Genomic DNA, 18,507 nt, shown 5'->3' with positions numbered 1-18,507 from the left:
TATTCATTCTCTATTGAATTAAGTCTTTGTCCCATTTAAAAGCCCCATCTTGTTCTGTCAATCTCTGAAGCAGCTATTCAGCAGCCAACCAACACAACAGAATTTCTCTATGCTGAATGCTCTTTGTCATTTTTGCATTGTGTCCTAGCCCCTTATTATAATGGTGCTGCTAGCAGAACTATAGACAAGCATATGTCAATATTTCTATGCCAAACCCAGTTTTATTAGTAGATGTTTGTAACAAGACCATTCTAATTTGTGTAATCAAGATGAAGTTAAAATACAATTATTCTCCATCCTGACACTAATTTCCTCTAAAAATGTTTTATTTTTCTCAATCATTTTTAAAAGATTGACAAAAAAGTGCTGAGGTTTCAAAACTCCATTTTGCTGGCAACTCTTCCACAGGCAAAAGGGGAGCAGAAAGTGCATAAGATACCATGTAGACATTTGTCATGAGTATTTTGAAACAAAATACTGGAGGCCAGGGAATTCCTTGTCATGGCTGAAGGATATTTTTGCTTTCAGAATGTTTATTTTGACCTTGTTCTGCCAAGTAAGAGACTATCTGTAGCTGCAGATGTTTTATCTTTCATTTAAATATGTCTTTTTGTATGTAATTTATATTTTAATTTTCCTTTTTTTTTTTTTTTTTTTTTTTTTCCTCCCTGCAAAAGCAGAGAACATAAATGACAGCTGTGTCTATGCCATGTCTATTTTCAGGAAAAATATTTGTTAGTGACCATGGCAATGAGTGTGAAGGGAAAAGATAAGCTTGTAGAAACTATGGCCTCATTTACATACTTATTTTTAGTAAAAACCAATTCTTTCATCTTTGTAATGACTTCACTGCTTGCACAAGGTGAACTAAAAATAGAGTTTGTTTCTCCCTTGGTAGTGTATGGCAATGAACTGTACTGCAGCTGTCCAGCTTTCAAATCTGCTGAGTTTGATGTCCAGTGCTCTTGACACGTGCAGACTTTATAGGCTCTTCTGAAATAATCCTGAAAGTTCAACCAGTGACCAAAAGCTTGTTTGAATTCCATGTAATATTGAGCTAGATTTTCAGAGAACGAGGCATCTTTTTAAACGCTGAAATGAGTAGTCTAAAGTAAATTAGTGGCATGTTTTTAGCTTACAATGATGGTTACAAATACAGCCTTACAGTTTCGTGCTGCAAAGGAGCTCTCTTGTGTCCTCCCTCTTATCTCCCTTTTTCTTTCATGTACCCATCTGCATTTGTCTTGCCCTCTTCCTTGCACTAGTTCAGATGGCTTTTGGCCATTACTGTGAGCTGATTTATCCACTACCTAAGCAGGCAGTTACCTGCATTTTTGCTGACTTTGTTTCCTTTTGAGCCAGTGAGCTGACTCAGTTCAGACAGGCTCTGATAGTAAATGGTGTGGGAACACAAAACCAGGTGCACTGAGACAGAAGAAGGGATCTGCTGCTATTGAACTGCTGGGTCATCTCACTTTGTTTCAGTGAGCTGCACCCTATCTTAACTGCAGTATTTCAAAAGTGTAACTAGTGCCATTTCTTCAACGCATCTGCCAGAATTGAAGCTCAGGTCCTTATGTAACAGAAATTTGAAATACTTTCTTGCTTAACACTGTTGTTCAATCTCATAGCCTTAAAGAAGTGGCTTGTTGGTTGGAGCTGCCCTTCAGAAGAGTGCATGGCACCTTGCCATGCAGCCTGGGTGATGAGGCTCACGGTGCTGCTCCTGGACATGCGCAGCATCATAGCATCATGTGCTACAATTGCATATCCAAGGCAGTCTGTTATTAAAAAGGTTAAGTAGTTTCTCAAACTTTTCAGCTGGAGAAGCATGTTAGACCTGCCAGCCTAAACTTCATGTATTTTTTTCAGTAGGTGGAAGAGGAGAGGGCTTCTGCTTGAAATTTCACCCATGGATAAATGCACACCAGGTGAAATTTGCACTTATTCCTAATTTTTGTCTGAACTTTGCACTAAAAATCCCCAAATGAATATGAATATCATCTTCCGTTCACAAATTCCTCTTTATGCTTCCCCACGGTAGTAAATTTGACTCCTACTAATGGCAGGTGAAACTGCTCTTCACAGAATAAAAGAGACTGCATAAAATCTTTAACTCTTTCTTGATGGATTGGTGCAACTATGTGTGAATGCATGTGTTTAAAGCTTCATTTATAGTTTTAATTAAGAATTCCATGTGCTTTTTTTGGTGTATGCCATTGCTTTACCACAGAATAAAGCTCTCTCTTCGGTAGGCTGAAGAAAAAGAACTCTCCCAGTCCTCCCCCTCTCACTCAATGATACCAGTCATCCCTTCTGCGTGTGTTGTCGTATAACTTCATTTTCTCTGCCATGGCTGTCCAGAACTTTACTTAAATTCTGGATGACGGTTTCCCAGAATTACAGTGTGAATAGAATTTTTACCCTGAGCAGAAATGATAGAAATAGAAGAAACCAAACTGTAGGGCATGAAAGCTTTCCTATTTTGACTATATTTCCTTGAGTTTTTCATAGGATCACAAAAGAAAGGATGTATGTTCAGCATACTGGATAAGGCCTTATCTTGCCTTTTTTGACCCTTTTGTTTCCAAGGGACAAACTTGCAATTTATGCATAAATTCCTGCAATAGAGTGTTGCTCTATATTAGTTTGTAATGTTAGCTTGTTTATTCCACCCACCAGCCTGTCTCTGAGTTCATATGGTTCAAGAAACTACCATGTTCCTCCTATGAAGACAGATGAAAATGCAGAGTGAGGTACACATAGTGTGACCAAACATCCGGAATGTACAGTATGTGCTTGACAGTAGAAATTGTTACCAAAATACCAAAGGAAATTGGATGATACTTTACCTTCTACCTGCAGTGTTTGTTTATTTTTGCATTTATCAATATTTCCAGTTGTGTTACATAATCATTTTTTTGTGTTTAATGTCTTAGAAAATATGATTTTTTTTCAAGGAGCTATGTTCCTCTCTTTTAAGTTAGCATACACTGCTATATTGCATTAAATGTTCATTGCTGCTTGGCAATTTCAATCAATCAAGCAATGTCTCTCTATTCTGTTGTACTTACTACTAGTGGAAAAGGGCTCATTATTCTGGATTGAAAAATTGAGAATATAAACCCTGCAGAAACCACTAATTGATTGACGTGAAGTAATGCTCTGTAATAAAACATTTTTTTCCCAGGGAAAAAAAATATTGCTAATTCTAAAATTGCAAAATATATAAATTTTCAAAAATAATTTTTGAGAAAGAGTATTAGAGGAGTTAATTATTATACAAATACAGAAATGGAAAAAAAGCAAACAACAATCAAACACGGAGAGTTTGTATAACCATTAACCAAGCTATGGTAAACCATTACTTAACTCTGACTTAAGAGATCCATCATGGGATTCGTGGCAGTCAGATAACTAATGCTTAAATAATTCCACAGTAATTTAAACCTGTGGTTAATGGCATCACTCAACCAAGCAGTCTTAGTCTCTGCAGTTATTTTTAACTGGTATGAAGTTATGCTAACTCCCTCCTCCCTCTCCCTGCCTACATGGCAAATGCTAACAAGTCTTTACTAGCTGTATGACACAGTATGAAGACCTTTTCTGAAGTCCAGGCAGATGATATTCACTGTATTTTTTCTTGCTGAAAAAAATATTTCTTCACTCAAGAGTGGTGTCAAGTGAATCAGGTGCAATCTGCCTTGGCTGACACTGCATTTAATCTTTTAATAAAGATATAATTATTTACATTTATTTCCTTGTTTTTAATTGTATTTTACAGTAAAAAATGTTCCAAAAGACGGTACATTATTAGGATCAATTTATCAGTTGCTGACTATCCAATTTTTTTTTCCCCTGTACTCTCACTGATTAATACCCAGTTAAATGAGAGAATGAGGTGGGTGGTTGATATGACTTGACGAGTTGCATAGGGTGGGCAGAAGTTGACTGAAGTGGGCATGACCTTGGTGGCCCTGGTGAATGTGGAACAAGAGAGTGACAGAAACTTATTTAGTATTTTTACTTCTAACCTGAGGATCAAGAGTGGAAGTGAACTGATAAATTATGCTAGTGACACAAAGCTGAGTGGCATTGCCTTTGCAGAGGAGGATCAAAATATCACACAGGACCAGCTGGATCACTGAGGGCAGAAAAAAAAAAAAAAAAAAAGGATGAAGTTAAATAGCATAAAGTTCAAGGTCACATAGTCTCAGACCAGCAAGAATTTCTGCCAAGAATTAGCAACCTGTGTCTTGGAAACAGCTGAAGAGAAGGAAGAGACTTGAGGCTACTCTCCCATCGCAGGTGAGTATGAAAATTAAATTTCTTCTGTGTTTTGTTTGGCAGTAAAGTCACCTCTGTGCCTTTCCTCCCACACTGCATAGGGCACTCGTTCTTCTCCCCATGCCACAGATTGCTGCCTCATCGCCAGTGGCAGTGCAGTGGGATCACCCTGTAAATTAGTGTGAAAAAATAAGTTGAAGCTGTTTCAGTTGCAGTAATTCCAAAATTCATTGTGAAGTAGCAGTACATGTGTGGGGGCTGTATCATGGGGAGAACAGTGTGGGCAGATGTGCAAGAAAAAAATGATGCAACACAAAGGAGGTGCATGAGTGGACTACGAGGCAGAGAGCTTATGTAACTACAGGACACAACACCTTCCTGAGTAGTTTTGCTTAGTAAAATGAAGTCTTACAAAGGACATGATTCCTGCAAATATAGAGGGGCAGAGAAGAGAAAATAGGCACAAACAAGGGAGAGGAAAAAGCTATTTAAAATGTTGGAAATTGTTAGTCTGACAAGTAGATCCAAAGCAAAATTTATTTAACACAGGTATATTTTGCCCTGCAAACATGAATCGGGTTTCTAATTACCAGTTCTGCAAACTGGAGAGCTCTGGTCCAGAAACATTTGCTTTGTGGAACAGAAATCTATTAATTTCAGACTGCAGATTGATTTGTTATGAAAAAGTATTTGATATGATGGTACATAGACACAAACTGTGTCTCAGGAGGCTCCCAACCCTACGTCCCTGGGCAGCAGAAAGCGTTTGATGGAGGCAGCACATGGAGGACTGATGTATAACAAGTATCAGACAAGAGCTTTTTTGTGTTGAAATTCAAATTTCTGAAGAGGGTTTTGCTTTCAAATACATAAATTTTCCAGTGAACACCCAGAGAACAAGATCTACTTCTTTAAGAGCAAACTGAAGTCTTTAATATAGGGGTGGCTGTAGGTGACATCAGTAAATAACAACACAATATTTTCCGCATCCTGTGCATTTTCTAAAATCATTATTTGTTTTTCCGTAGAACAGCAGGTACTTAGAGATTCTGGAAAAGCAGTCAGTTTAAACAAATGCTTTTACACAGCCAGCAAGGCAGCACAAAAGAGCTTACACAGAGAAGATGAGACCTCTTACACTGCCTCTGACATCCTGCTGTCTCCGAGCCCTGGCCAGTGACCATGTGAGCACCAATGAGAGGAATTGCAGCGCTCCACTGTTGTAGCTGCTTGATCTTGTGACTCTGCTGATGGCCTGTCCAGAGCACATCTCTGAATGAGCAAGTGGTTAGTGAGGAAGGACCCACCTCACGTAGTCACTGTGTGGATTGAGTTTCACCTTTCCGCAAACACCAGGTGCTTTTCCAAACAAGGAAGAAAGTGGCTGAGCTGGCTGGGCTGCCACATGGAAAAGGGAGGGCTGGAAAGGCAGAGACAGAGAGAAAGATGACATCCTGGTGTTATTACAGAAGGGAGGGTACGTTAAGGGTCAGCATTTATAATTGTCATGTTACATCTTGAGATTAAAGTGTTTGAAAATTAGTTTAAAATCAGTTATTGAATAGAAAGGGCTGCAAGGGAAAGCGCGTCATTCTTCATTACACAGGCCTGAGATGAGATCCACATCAGACATACCACATAAATTCTCCCAGCTGCACATGCTTGTGGCCAGAATGACAGCTTGATACCTACCTACGTGTCAGTCAGTCCCTTTACCCCAGATAAACTCTTGCTTCTGCGGTATCCTTTGCTTCAAAGCAATGCTGACAAGGATTTATTGAATTAACCTAAATGGCTTTAAGCCCCAATTCATGCTGGTGCAGCATGTCTCTATCAGGGGTTTGCACTGGTATAACTAATTGATTTAGTTACAGATGGGAAAATTTTCTTAACAAGAGAAGGCCTAAACTGCTGGCCAAGCTGCCTTTGTTGTTTGCAAGTAATCTCCCTCAGCCTGTTGTTAGCATAAATCTGTTCTATTTTGGATTCCCAGAGAGCTAATTTGTGAAAGAGTCACACAATAGCATGGTTTACATTTCCAGCTCCTTTTCAAAATGGGACTGTAGGATTTAAAAAAAAAAAAAAAAAAAAAAAAAAAGACTTTTCAGGAGTTGTCTGCACTTCTGTGAATATTTTATTGCCTTCGTCTCAGTCCTCATGTATTTTGTGGGAGAGCAATTCATTTAATAAATGAGCTTGCTCTAATTGGGCACAAGGGCAGAGTGTGCAGATCTGTTCCCCAAGTGTCTGGGCTGGAAGTACAGCACCCTTTGAATCACCATCCTGAAACAAAGAGTTATATCAGCAAATCTTACATCTGCTTCCTTTGGTTATCTTCTCTATATCCAATGTGAACTTTCTCTTGTTCTTGGTGCTTATCTGCCCATATGAGCACAGCTGAAAATCTCTGCACATATTTGAAACCAACAGGATGAAATCCAGGATGGTGCTGCAAAAAAACCCCATGCTTGTGCTCACCTGAATGAAATTAAACTGAAAAATAAAACACTATTTTTTGGAGGATTAGATATGATGTGCATGGTTACATAAGTCAGCTATGGAGGCTTGTTAGCTATGGTTTTGGAAACTGGGACATCGAGATCTTGGTCCTATTTGTTTTATACACACAGCTGTAATCATAATTAGTAACTGAATTTTCCTGTTCTTAAAAGGACATTGGACTTGGGACCATTTGTGAATTTTTATATCTATTTATCTTCTTAGGAGAAGAGTGCTGAAATCTGGAGACAGTGACACAACTTCCAGTGGCCAAACAGCAGTCATTATCGCTCCTCAGAAGAGAAAGTGTTGTAGGACACTTTTTATGCAGGATACTGTGGAGCATTAAGAGTTACTTTAAACTTTCTTACCTTTCCAGAAGTTGTTTCATTTCATTATCAGCTTGATTATACTTCAGTTCTAGTCTTCTGCATTGCTCCAGCAATTATGAAATAAAGGTGGTATGACTGAATAGGCCCAAATGGTTTGTCTTATTTTAGAGAGTATATAATAGTCTCTCACAGAGGTCTCTGTCACAGTGAGAATTCTGTTTTCCTTGAGATCATTTATGCTCTTTGTGTATTTGAACAACATCAATTTTGCAGCCTAATCCAAAGAAGTGCTGGGAAAGTGTGGTATTGCAGAAGCTGTTATAGAGAGATTTTAAGGTGAGTACATGATGGTAATATTTTCTTTGCCTAGATCGTTAACCTATGTGCCTTAAATAGTTTTCATGCATCCAGAGAATTGAAGTATAAAAGATTTTCAAAAGGACATAAACAGGGGTAAGGGATTTTTCACTATGCTAAGTAGTCTCATTGCTGCCTTTTTGCTAAAGCTAATTCAAAAGAAAACAGTATTTTCACATTGAGAACAAACAATTCCATTCTCTGAGACATATTGTTATGGCCACACACTTTTTTCTTAGTTATTATTGTAAAAAGACAGATGTGAATAAGAACTGCAATTCTCAAGGAAAAAAAATGTCACTGCAGCACAGAAATGTGAACTTTTATCATAGTTTTGTGTGTGGCAAAGACTTGGAAAATTAACTCACACAGTGCTTGATAGCTGTTGAAGGAATCAGCACTCACTCTGCCCCTTTTACCAGAGCTGAAAGACCACATGTACCCTTTTCAGACAGATTTCACATTGCTGTTCAATTCATATCCTACATTTTCAAAGTAAACGTGAAGAATTTTCTCAGTAGACTACACAACAACTTCAAAATTTATTTATTTGTCAATGAAAATCTTAACATATGTAGCTCAGAATTAAATTCTCTCTGCAAAGTCAGTCAAAAATGGCAGAAACAACTCACTTATACAATTTAGATATAGATTTTATTTTTCATTGCAGGAAATGTCCTACCATTTTAAACAATGCTGACAATTCTTCAATGCTTGTGTGGTTTGTACCACCGTTTTTTCACCGCATTACAAATGTGTATAGAAACTCTTGAGTTATGGCCTTAACCACACATTGGTCACCTGAGGAAAGGACTGAGTCAGCTGTGGGAGCACAGGTAAAGGTAATTACCTTCTAGACTTCATTTAAGGGGCTGACTGCCACTAGGAAGCATTTCTTTCTGAAGATCCCTCCTCTGTGGAGTCTTTCCTGCAAACTTAGATCTTAAGATACAGGTGAGCATTCCTTACCTGTTTGTTTCTTTTTCTCATTTTCATCACGGTAATCTTTCTAACTGTAACACCAACTGTAACAGAGGGTCTCTGGCAACCCAACAAAGTTTGGTGCTTAGTAGTACATCAGCCAAAAGTCAGGCACTGGTTGAAGGAACAGAATTCACAGTCATAGGCATCAATATACTTTATACACTAAACAATGCAGTTAGGCTCTAGTGATGGGATTTACAACAACCAGCATGGTGAGAGGGGAAGATCTAAGTCAGGCAACAGTATAAGACATTTCTCCATCCATCTGTAATTACACCAGCCCCTCTAGCAGTTCTTCTACATCTCAGCAACTTTAGTTTCTTCTTACTTTTCCTTTTATTCCCTGATTCCCATGTTCTCTTTTTCCTCAACTCTTATTCTTTCGTACATTCAGTACTGAATAACACTCTGAGGGAGCTTCATTATGCAGTTGTGAAGTTGCATGCAAGTAAAAGTTCAGTGGTCTCATGGAGTTCACAAGTAGCTCCACTTTACAGATGCTGTCATTTCTCAATCAATCACCCATTCTTTTTTTTCTTTTGCATATATTTTTTTCAATTACTGTTGTGTATATTAATAATACGCAGAGGTTGGTGATGCACTGGAACAGGTTGACCAGAGATGTTGTGGATGCCCCATCCCTGGAGGCGTTCAAGGCCAGGCTAGATGTGGCTCTGGGCAGCCTGGTCTAGTGACTGGTAATCCTGCCCGTGGCAGGGGAGTTGAAACTAGATGATCTTTGTGGTTCTTCTCAACACAGGCCATTCTATCATTATATGATTCTATGATTCAAATGTTATAAAAAGTGTGACAGCTTCCATCCCAGAATTTTTTTGGGCTCTGCTGTGGGCTTGATTCCAGCAAAGAGGAAGGTATGCTGGTTGTGTTACAACTTCCCAAGCACAGGCTATGTGCCATGCTGTGACTCTCCAGGCAGGAGATGCAGCTCAAGTCCTGAAGTTTCACTAAAAGAACAACTGATGTTAATTATGCAGGCACCAGAAAACACTTTGAGAGTCAGTTTGTGGTTGTTACCCCTTGTTGATCCACATTCTGTCTTTGAAATAAATTCTAGTCTCTGCAGATCTGCATGAGAAAGAAGATAGAACTCAATATGGAGAAAGCTGTTAGGAAGAAAGCACAACATCCAACCTGTGGTGTGTGGTCTGCCTGCAGCCTGGTCCAGCTGGCAATGTGGCTGCCCATATCCACACTGTACAGCAGCAGCCCTGCCTGCAGTTGTGGGCTCAGCAGCGACCACAGTGTGCTACCAGCACTGTGCCGGCTGACAGCAGGGCATGGGGAGGGCAGTGCTGACTCAAGTGATGGCAAATGGATGTTTGCATTTTGATACGTTGGCTAAACACCGTGCTCTGCGAAGAATACACAGCTGTGCTTTCTGTTTTGATAAAGGATTTTGAGAATAGGTTTCAAGATTGCAAAAAAAAAAAAAAAAAAAAAATCATTTTATGTTTGTGACGCTATTTTCTGTTGATATAAATACATTGCCTACAAATTCTCAAGTGGAATGCATACAGTTGCAATCAGATCTTCAGCTCAAAAATCTGATCATGTCACTTTACCAGACTTTCATAATCCCTCTCTTACCAGAGAGAAACATCCTTCACTTCACAATCACACCTCATTCATGTCATCAACTATTGGCAGTATGTACATTTGTGAACAACTGTTGAGGGAGAAGCACAGGAAGAGTAAAGTTCAAAAATCTGATGAACCCTTTGAGACCTCACTAAGAGTTGCAACCACTGCCATCAAGCCAGCTGATGGGTTAGCTGCACAAAATTGGGGTCAAATATCCCAGTAGTCTTATGGTTTTGTTCCTCTTTAATAAATAGAAATAGGAATTAATGTTTGTAATTAACAAAATATTTTATCTATATTGCTTATTTTACAAGGGCTGCTCCTATTTTATGATGTCTCACAATGTCAGAGACTGATACAGTGGCAGAGGTGGAACCTTCCCAGGAATGTTCCATTATTTTTTTTTTTTTGCTGTGTGAGAGATGGCAGCAAGAGGGGCAGTCTGACAAAATGGTGTCTGACATGGAAGTGAGTATGAAGCAAAGATGTGTTGTTTAATTCCTCCATGCAGGAAAAAATGGCACCCACTGACATTTCATTTACTGAATGGATATCAAACTGTGGCTGTGAGCACAGTGACACTTTGAGTAGCGCGTTTCAGCTATGGAGGCAGTGGGTCACCTCTGCTGGTACAGACTTTTATGACTGTGGCCTGTAGGCTGTTGTTCATTGCAGGTGAAAGTGCATAGCCAATGGTGGTTACTATATTGAAAAAGTGTGTTTTTTGTAGCTGAGAATTTGCTCTATCAAATAGTGATATTGTTCTCTTTTTTTTTCTGTTGTAGTTTCCATGGAAATAATTAGTTTACTTTCAGAGCAACTTATGGATATGTTCTTCACTCAATGCAGCCCAGGCAAGCCAAAGGGTTGGACACCCATGAGCCAGAACAACTCTTCCCTTTCTCTCATGATCTTTTGATGAGACAAACACTCCTCCTGTACCAGGGAAGCACAGAGTTGATTGACTTGTCAAGTCAGTGAGGGCTTCTTTACTGGGATATTAATTCATGCTTTCTGAAGCTCACTGTAGCATCTGCTTCATCAAGCACATCTTTCTAGTAAAAAATAGTTCTTTATTCCTAACCTATGGACTATAAATCTCCTAAGCTACGTCTCTGGGTACCTGTAAAATTGCTGAGTAAATAAGGAGCAGAGTCATCATCAGAATAACAACAATAACATTTTTTGACTACTGAACTCAGCTACATGCTGTGGATGTGGGTTTACCAAAGAGACTGACTATTGCTAGCTTCCTTTCTGATGTGCAGATTTCACATCTCAATTGCACTGCCTGTAACTGCTATATTAATATACTGTATATTTTAATACATATTGTATGATATCTTAGGCAATAACATATCGATGTGAAGTTCCATAAAACATGCTGTAACATTCTTTTTGAAAAACAAGATAAAATGACACTAAAATAAAACTGAAGGATTTATACTTGTTTGAACAATGGTTGTGCCTTTGAGAAGCCAATAGTTATTATGTTGAAAAAGGTAAATCTATAAATAAGATTTAAAGAACACAGATGCATAAAGCACAGAGGAAAGAGAGTGGCTTCCTGGAGTCTAAATGTACCTGCCACTTGCTTACTTCTGATCTCAGTTAACATGAGTAAATTAGGTTGCTGCTTTTCATCATCTGTTCTCAGATTGGTGTCAAGGACTACTTTAGTGTCTCAGAACATGTTTTATGTTAGGAATATATGACCAGTGTGGAAGTGAAAGAGGACCCTGTTGGCACCACAGGCATGTGTGGAGGGAGAGGGCAAGAGTTTTTAGAATGAACTGAATAGACCAGCTGGAAAGTAACTGGTCAGTTGAACAGATGATATTGAGAAGAGGCCATCATAGGAGATGAGGAAGTAATTTTGTTAAAATGTATACTCTTATCCTATGAAGGTTTGTTTATATATTTACTCTCATGATGACGAGTAACTTTCATGACTTCATTGGAATTATTGTTTAAGATTATCACATGCTTTTCATCTTTGCTGAAGACAGATTTACAAAGAAATAATTGTCAGAACGTTTTTCATCTTACAGTCAGGTGCTGCCTTGGTTATGAAATTGATAACATTGCCTATCACAGAATCATAGAATCGCTCAGAACCTTAAAGATCATAGAGTCCAACCACGACCTATCCATACTACCCTAATTCTAAGAACCCTCTGCTAAATCATGTCTCTATCAGTATACACTGGATACTGAATCTTCTTAATGAGAACCAAGACAGCAGTTGGGCCTGCATTCCTTGGCTGTAGATGGAGGAGAGCATGCAGAAACCAAGAAACAGCATGGGATGAAAGTAAGAATAGCAGGATGCTGGAAAAGGAGCAGTGGGAAGTTGCTCAGAAAGGCTCCTGGAGGCAAAAAGTGCTGCAAATGGAGAAATGTAGAAAGGCAGATGCATGCCTTACATTCAAATAACAGCCTTTTTAATGGCTGAAAAAACAGCTCTAGTCTAATATTGAAATCATGCTACACTTTTCTGTATCAGAACATGAGACATCTAATTGCACAGCATAGTAACACAGAAACCTTTGTTACCAAAAGAAACTACCCTAAACAGACCCGCTGCATGAATTTGTAACGCTTTATTTGTTTCTTTTTAATAATATAATTATCTATAGATACTGAGTGTCTAATCTCCATTTACCTAAGTTCTGTGTACAACCCATACAACTCCATGTACCCTAATCCACCCATAATGACTGAATTATTGTTGGTGTTGGACATGTCAAACTGCAGCAGGGAAGCAGTAACACCTGAGATTACGACTTGTTTTCTCCTCTGGTACTTGCAGCTTAATTCCAGGTGAGGGGTAAATGCCTTCCTCCACCAGTCTTCACAAACTTAGGCTGCTGTCCTGGTGACAGTAACCTTTTCTTCAGAGGACTGATCCCAGCTCTCTCTATTCTTTTAACATTCAGGTAGGGATGGGTGTTTTCTTTAGATCAGAGCATTCACCAAGGCAGTGAGACACCCATGTGTCCTGCAGTGTGAAATGGTTCAAGCATGTTAATTAGTTGGGTATGTGCAAGAAGCTTCCTGAATCTATTTCAAAGCTGCTGAAGATGCTACTCTGAAGGAGCCATGGTGCAGTTACTGGAGGTGCTATAGATGTACTGCCCTTCAGCATGGGGGCTCAGGACTCCTGCATTCTGGCTGAGTGCTTTAGCTGGCAAGAGGATGAAGAGGACTTAAAGCTGAGGTGGAGTGTAGCTGTAATGCAGTGGAGTGTTAAGTGGAATGTAAGCATTCATTGCCTCAGGACAGGCACCTATAGGCATATTTAGGAAAATAAAATCCTCAAGAAATTTCAGACAAAGCAGGGATATTCCTGGTAGATCTTGGTCTTGTGCTGATTTCGATCCCCTAAATTAGCTATATTTCTGGAATGAATCTTCCTAACACTAAGCTCAGTTGGTCAGAAAAAAATGACAAAAATGAATTTAAATAAAAAACTAAACTGAAAATATTTTTAATTCATTCCTTCTTTCTTTCCTTTTTATGGCCTCTTATGAATTCGAGCTGTTTCTCAGAATTTCTCTCTGGAGGTCTCTTCTATCTCTCTCCTTAGGTTTCTCAGATTTAGAGAGAAATATAAAGACTATTTTTACTTCTACACAGGGATTAATAGAATCCTGCCTGTCTAGCTGCAGGGTAAATCAGCACAATTTCCCTGTATGCCAAATGCCAGGAGTTTGTCATAGATATGCTTAAGCCCTACCATTAAATGTGGTTTGTAGTACGTGTTGTGTACTATTAGTGGTTAGCTAGGGAAGAATGATACAAATGATGACCAAAAGACTAGTTAAGACCCACTTCCAAATGTCCTGTGACCGTATCCCCAAATTGGCAGCAGATCTGCTTTGCTGATCATAAATGTTATACTATTTGGATGGACTTTTTAAACCCTGCCATTTTGGGGCATTTAAAAATAAAAGGATAAACAAAACCACATCTGGTCTACAAATGTGCGTGTCATGTTTGAGCTTGATGCAGTTTCGAATTAGTTGTTAAACACTGAAAAGCAGGGTTCATAAGGGAAATGCCTACTCAGCTGATTGTAGTGCAACTGGTGTAACTGTAATAGAAGCCAGACACTCCTTGAAATAGCAGACAACTGCGTATGGCTATGGAGGAATAGAGGGAAAGAAAAGCCAGATGGTGTACTTAGCTGCACTTAAAATCTGATTGTGTGTGTCAATAACGAATGCCCAAATAAGATTCTTTCATTTAAAAAAAGAAAAAAAGAATATATGTGCATACTAGTAGAATACATGCAACCCTACAGAAAAAAACCATGTGGATTCCATTGCTGTGATGGTGGTTATTGTAATGACCAGTTAACCTGCATTTGCTGCAGTTGTCTAAATTCTTAAACATTAAATATTTTACAACACAATAACAAAATAACTAAATCATAAGGATAATCCTGACAAACAGAAAATATTTATGGCCCATTTTCTTAGAAATACAAATGGTTGCTTTTGCTTAGGTTGCTGGAAAAAGTTGCTTACTGGATGCCACAGTCTTAAAAAACTTTCCCTTATTTGGATGTTAGAATGAATTTCTGGCAGGGTCATCTGAGTCCTTCATTATTTCTAGGTAGATTAAATGGTTTATTAGGGGTGAAACTTGGGCCTTGTGCTAATCAATGGAAACTTTACAAATCAGCCACAGCATCACACCTATAAATAAACGTTTCATGCAAGACTTTAAAATAAAGAATTTCTGCTATGTATGGAAATTAATGTTTCCCACAGTTACTCAGTCTTATAGAAAGAATTTACTTGGCTGAAGTATGTATAAACAATTAAAGAATAAATATCTCTATAATTCCTCTATATCTCCTCTCCTCCCTCTTCACTTCTTTCTCTCTTTCTCCACAGTGGAGAGATTATGAACCCCTTGCACTGAGTGTATTTACTATTAGCAGCCCCACTGAGTTTAGCAGAAAAGCTTTTGCACTAAGATGTTAATCATTTTAAGTAAAGTCAGCAAAAGGTGGTCATAAATAAGCATCAAATGCTGTGAAACTTAATCATATTAATCAGATTCTTTTCCATGTCTTATCTGTATGTGTTCAGATGGCACTGCATAAAGCTATGCAATGATACTACCCCAGATACACTGGCTAAAGCCAATTTATCAAGTGTTTCTTTTCACAGTGTTTTTTCTCTTTCACAGTGCTTCCACTTCTGGAACTAGCAGAGTTTCTTCTAGCTGGAGAAACAGCAGCACTAGTTGCAGCGACACTCATAGAGTTTGGGCTTTCAAATCTCTAAAGTACTTTTGAAATTTGTATTTAATATTTATTACCCCCTTCAAAGTGCAATTCAGTGGAGTAGCAGAAGAGAATTGGATTGCCTTTCATTAGTTTCCTGACCCCTTATCTAATGTAAAAACCTATTTTAATTGCTCATATCTTTGCCAAATCTTAAAAATCGCCATGTACAGCATTAAATGAGCCCCAATGGGTGTGAGCATTATGACATTGTCTAATTACATGATCACATTTGAATTTTGTTTTAAACTATTTGTGCTCTAGTCTGTGCACAGGACAGAAGGAGCTTAGTTCAAAAGCAAATATTCAATTTTAGTTCTCTTCCCATTGCTCAATATGTCCCCCATGCCTTATTTACTGCATGGTATCCGAACCCTGCTATGAAGATAATTACTATGTCCCTTCCAGGTTTTTTTATGGTTCTTGTTGCTATAGTACCTGAGCATTTAACAAACTTTAATGAATTTATGTGCACAAAACCTCTGAGGTGGGTAGTGGTATTATTCCGTTTTGCATGTACTGAACTGAGACACAGAGAGATGGAAAAAAAAAAGCACAAGCCTTCAAATATGTCAGATTTGAAGTGAGGTCTGAGTTTTTGGTGTGCTTCTTTACATACTAAAAATACTGTACACTTTGTATACCAGAGGTATCAAATCAGTCACCCAGAAAATCAGAAGTGAACAAATAGAGCAAACAAAAGACCAATTTAAGTCACCTGCCCAGTACCTATAGAGTGACATAAATCCAGAGTTCCAGACCATTGCTTAGATGTCTTGCCTTGAGACCATTTTTCTCTTCCTGAATTCTTTACCTGAACAATCCAGCTCTATAGCAAATGAGACACAGGTCTGTACAGCAGGGCAGGTCCAAATCCTTTTCTCAACACACTAGAAGAACACTGCCTGTTCATGTAAGTCAACTGATGATGGGAAGCAATTAAGAAGAGCTCAGCAAGGGCAAGGTTGTGGTAGAGATGGCAAACAAGTTTTCTGCTCTGATGGTCACTGTAGAGAGACTGGAAGGAGACCCAAACCCTTTGAGAGGACTCAGCAAGAAAAGTCTGAAACAAAAGATTTTGTGGAAGAAGTAATTGAATAAAGAGACAGAATAAAATATGTTAAAATATCACTGTGACTGTATGATATTCACTCAAGGGTCTGAACTTGGATGGTATTATTAGCAGTAGTGTGTAACAATTCTCTTAAAATTTCACTCATTTCTGAAGATGGGAGAATGGTGAATGCAGCACAAATTTTTTAAAAAGTTACCAGGGATGATCTCCAAAATTGCAAGCTTTAATTTACCATTTGGTAGATTGAACTGCCAGGAACCAACAGCAGTTCTTTCATAGCGGAACATTAATTTACCATTTGGTAAATTAACAGAAGCCATGATAAATGGCCACAAAATTAGTGGAAATTTGTATAAATCTGACTGACTAGAAGATAAAATACAGTTTGTCTATGGAAGTCCTAATCTTCATGGGAAATGGACATCTCTGATAGGGACAACAAATATGTAATTGTCAATGATCCTGCTGATAACTTGCCTTGATTTCCAAAAGAGTTTTGACAGTGAATCCCTCACTAAAGGATTTTAGTAAATAAAGCAGCCATGGCAGAAAACAGAAGCTCCTAGCTAGGTTTAAAAGGCTGAGAAACAGAAAAAGAGGATAGGAAAAAATACTTGAATTTCAAAATAAAAGGAGGAACTGCAGCACTCTTCTAGTACTTGTGCTGTGAAATGTGTCTATAAGTGACCTGGAAAGCCCAACAAGCCCAAGGTAACAAGACTGGCCCTAGGCTGGCTGTAAAGAATTGCAGAAAGGGATTAAGAGACAAGAAAGTAAAATGGCAGGTAAAATTCTGTGTAGATTAAGTGTTGCATGTAGGAAATAGTGATACTAAATTTACATACTAATTGTCTCTGACCAAGATTGAGACCATGGGTTTTATCATAGCTCCAGAAAAGCTCAGTACAGGGCTTAGAAACAATCAGAAAAACAAACTGGATATTAGGGGAAAATTAGGAAAGGAATTGAACACAAAACCTGAAAACAGTGCTACAGCTCTCTAGCTCTGTTCCAACTGCACCCTGGATATTGTGTGTCATTATTGTCCTTCTGTTTCAGAAGTGCATCGTAGGAAACAAAAGGATATGAAGAAGGGAATTGGGGGCTGATCAGAACGATGTGACTGTTTCTATATTAGAAATAGAAAATGGAGTCCACTTGGAAAATAAGTGGAGAATGGGAAGCAGACATCTTTGAGGCCATGAGTGCTGTAAGTAAGCTATGGCCAGGAACTGACAGCAGTTCTTCCATAGAGGAACAAAGGGGTCATCACAGATCTTCAGCTGCAACGTAATAGACCTGAAGAACTGCTCACTGATGAATGTTGAGTGCCTGAGAGAAGACTGGGGAAGAGCTTGGAAGAAGGATTTGTTATGGGTGACAAAACAGAGAAAGTATAGCAGGCTCAGGACTTCTGTCTGGAAAGCATCACTGGAGAAAGACTGCTGGGAGAAAAACTGGTTGTACTCACCCTGCGTGACACTTTGCCCTGGGTGCCCACCTATGGCACAGCTGCAGGAGAAGTACCAGGCTGGCGGGAGCCTGCTTCTGAACCAGCATGACTGCTCTTATATCCTATCTTGCTGTAAAGAAGGCAACAGTTTCAGGTATGTGGTTAGGTACCAAAATGAATAATGCAAAGAAGCTGAATTAGGTCATCTCCTATTCTCTGATTATAGGATAGAAGAATGTCTGATTACGGTGTCCTGGGACTTCTACAAAACAGGTTTAAAAAATCAATGCCTTTTTATGTTTTGAAAATGAACTGAAATTGAGAAATGAAACCAGCACATTTAAAGGTGCTGAGACTGATTAGAACATTTTCAGTTTCTCAATTTGAAACACATACCATGGAAGCTGAGAATCTGTTTAGGGACACCACTGTATCTGAGAAATGCTCACATCCACACTACACACAGGATGTTGTGGGAATAGATGATGAGCAATCCAAAGCTGATTCAAGTCAAGGGAGAAAGCAGACATCAGTCAATAGCTGTAAGTAAATTAGACCTGGCACCTTAAGTGCCTTAAATGTTAGAAGTTAAACCTGAAATGGTATCCTGATTCTTAAA

General features: G+C 38.7%; 1 long non-coding RNA gene across 1 annotated transcript; it reads left to right on the top strand.

Moving 5' to 3' along the window:
* Positions 1–4,002: 4,002 nt before the first annotated feature.
* LOC128080354 (uncharacterized) lies at positions 4,003–16,491 on the top strand. Its single transcript, XR_008206617.1, has 3 exons — positions 4,003–4,308; positions 7,392–7,454; positions 10,847–16,491. It is a non-coding gene; the product is annotated as an uncharacterized LOC128080354 (long non-coding RNA).
* Positions 16,492–18,507: the final 2,016 nt, after the last annotated feature.

This window comes from Tympanuchus pallidicinctus, unplaced genomic scaffold (assembly GCF_026119805.1).
Source record: "Tympanuchus pallidicinctus isolate F22 unplaced genomic scaffold, pur_lepc_1.0 scaffold2, whole genome shotgun sequence".
Taxonomy (NCBI): Eukaryota; Metazoa; Chordata; class Aves; order Galliformes; family Phasianidae; genus Tympanuchus; species Tympanuchus pallidicinctus.
The sequence above is the reverse complement of the archived record's forward strand: the minus strand, read 5'-3'. Positions and strand labels throughout refer to the sequence as shown.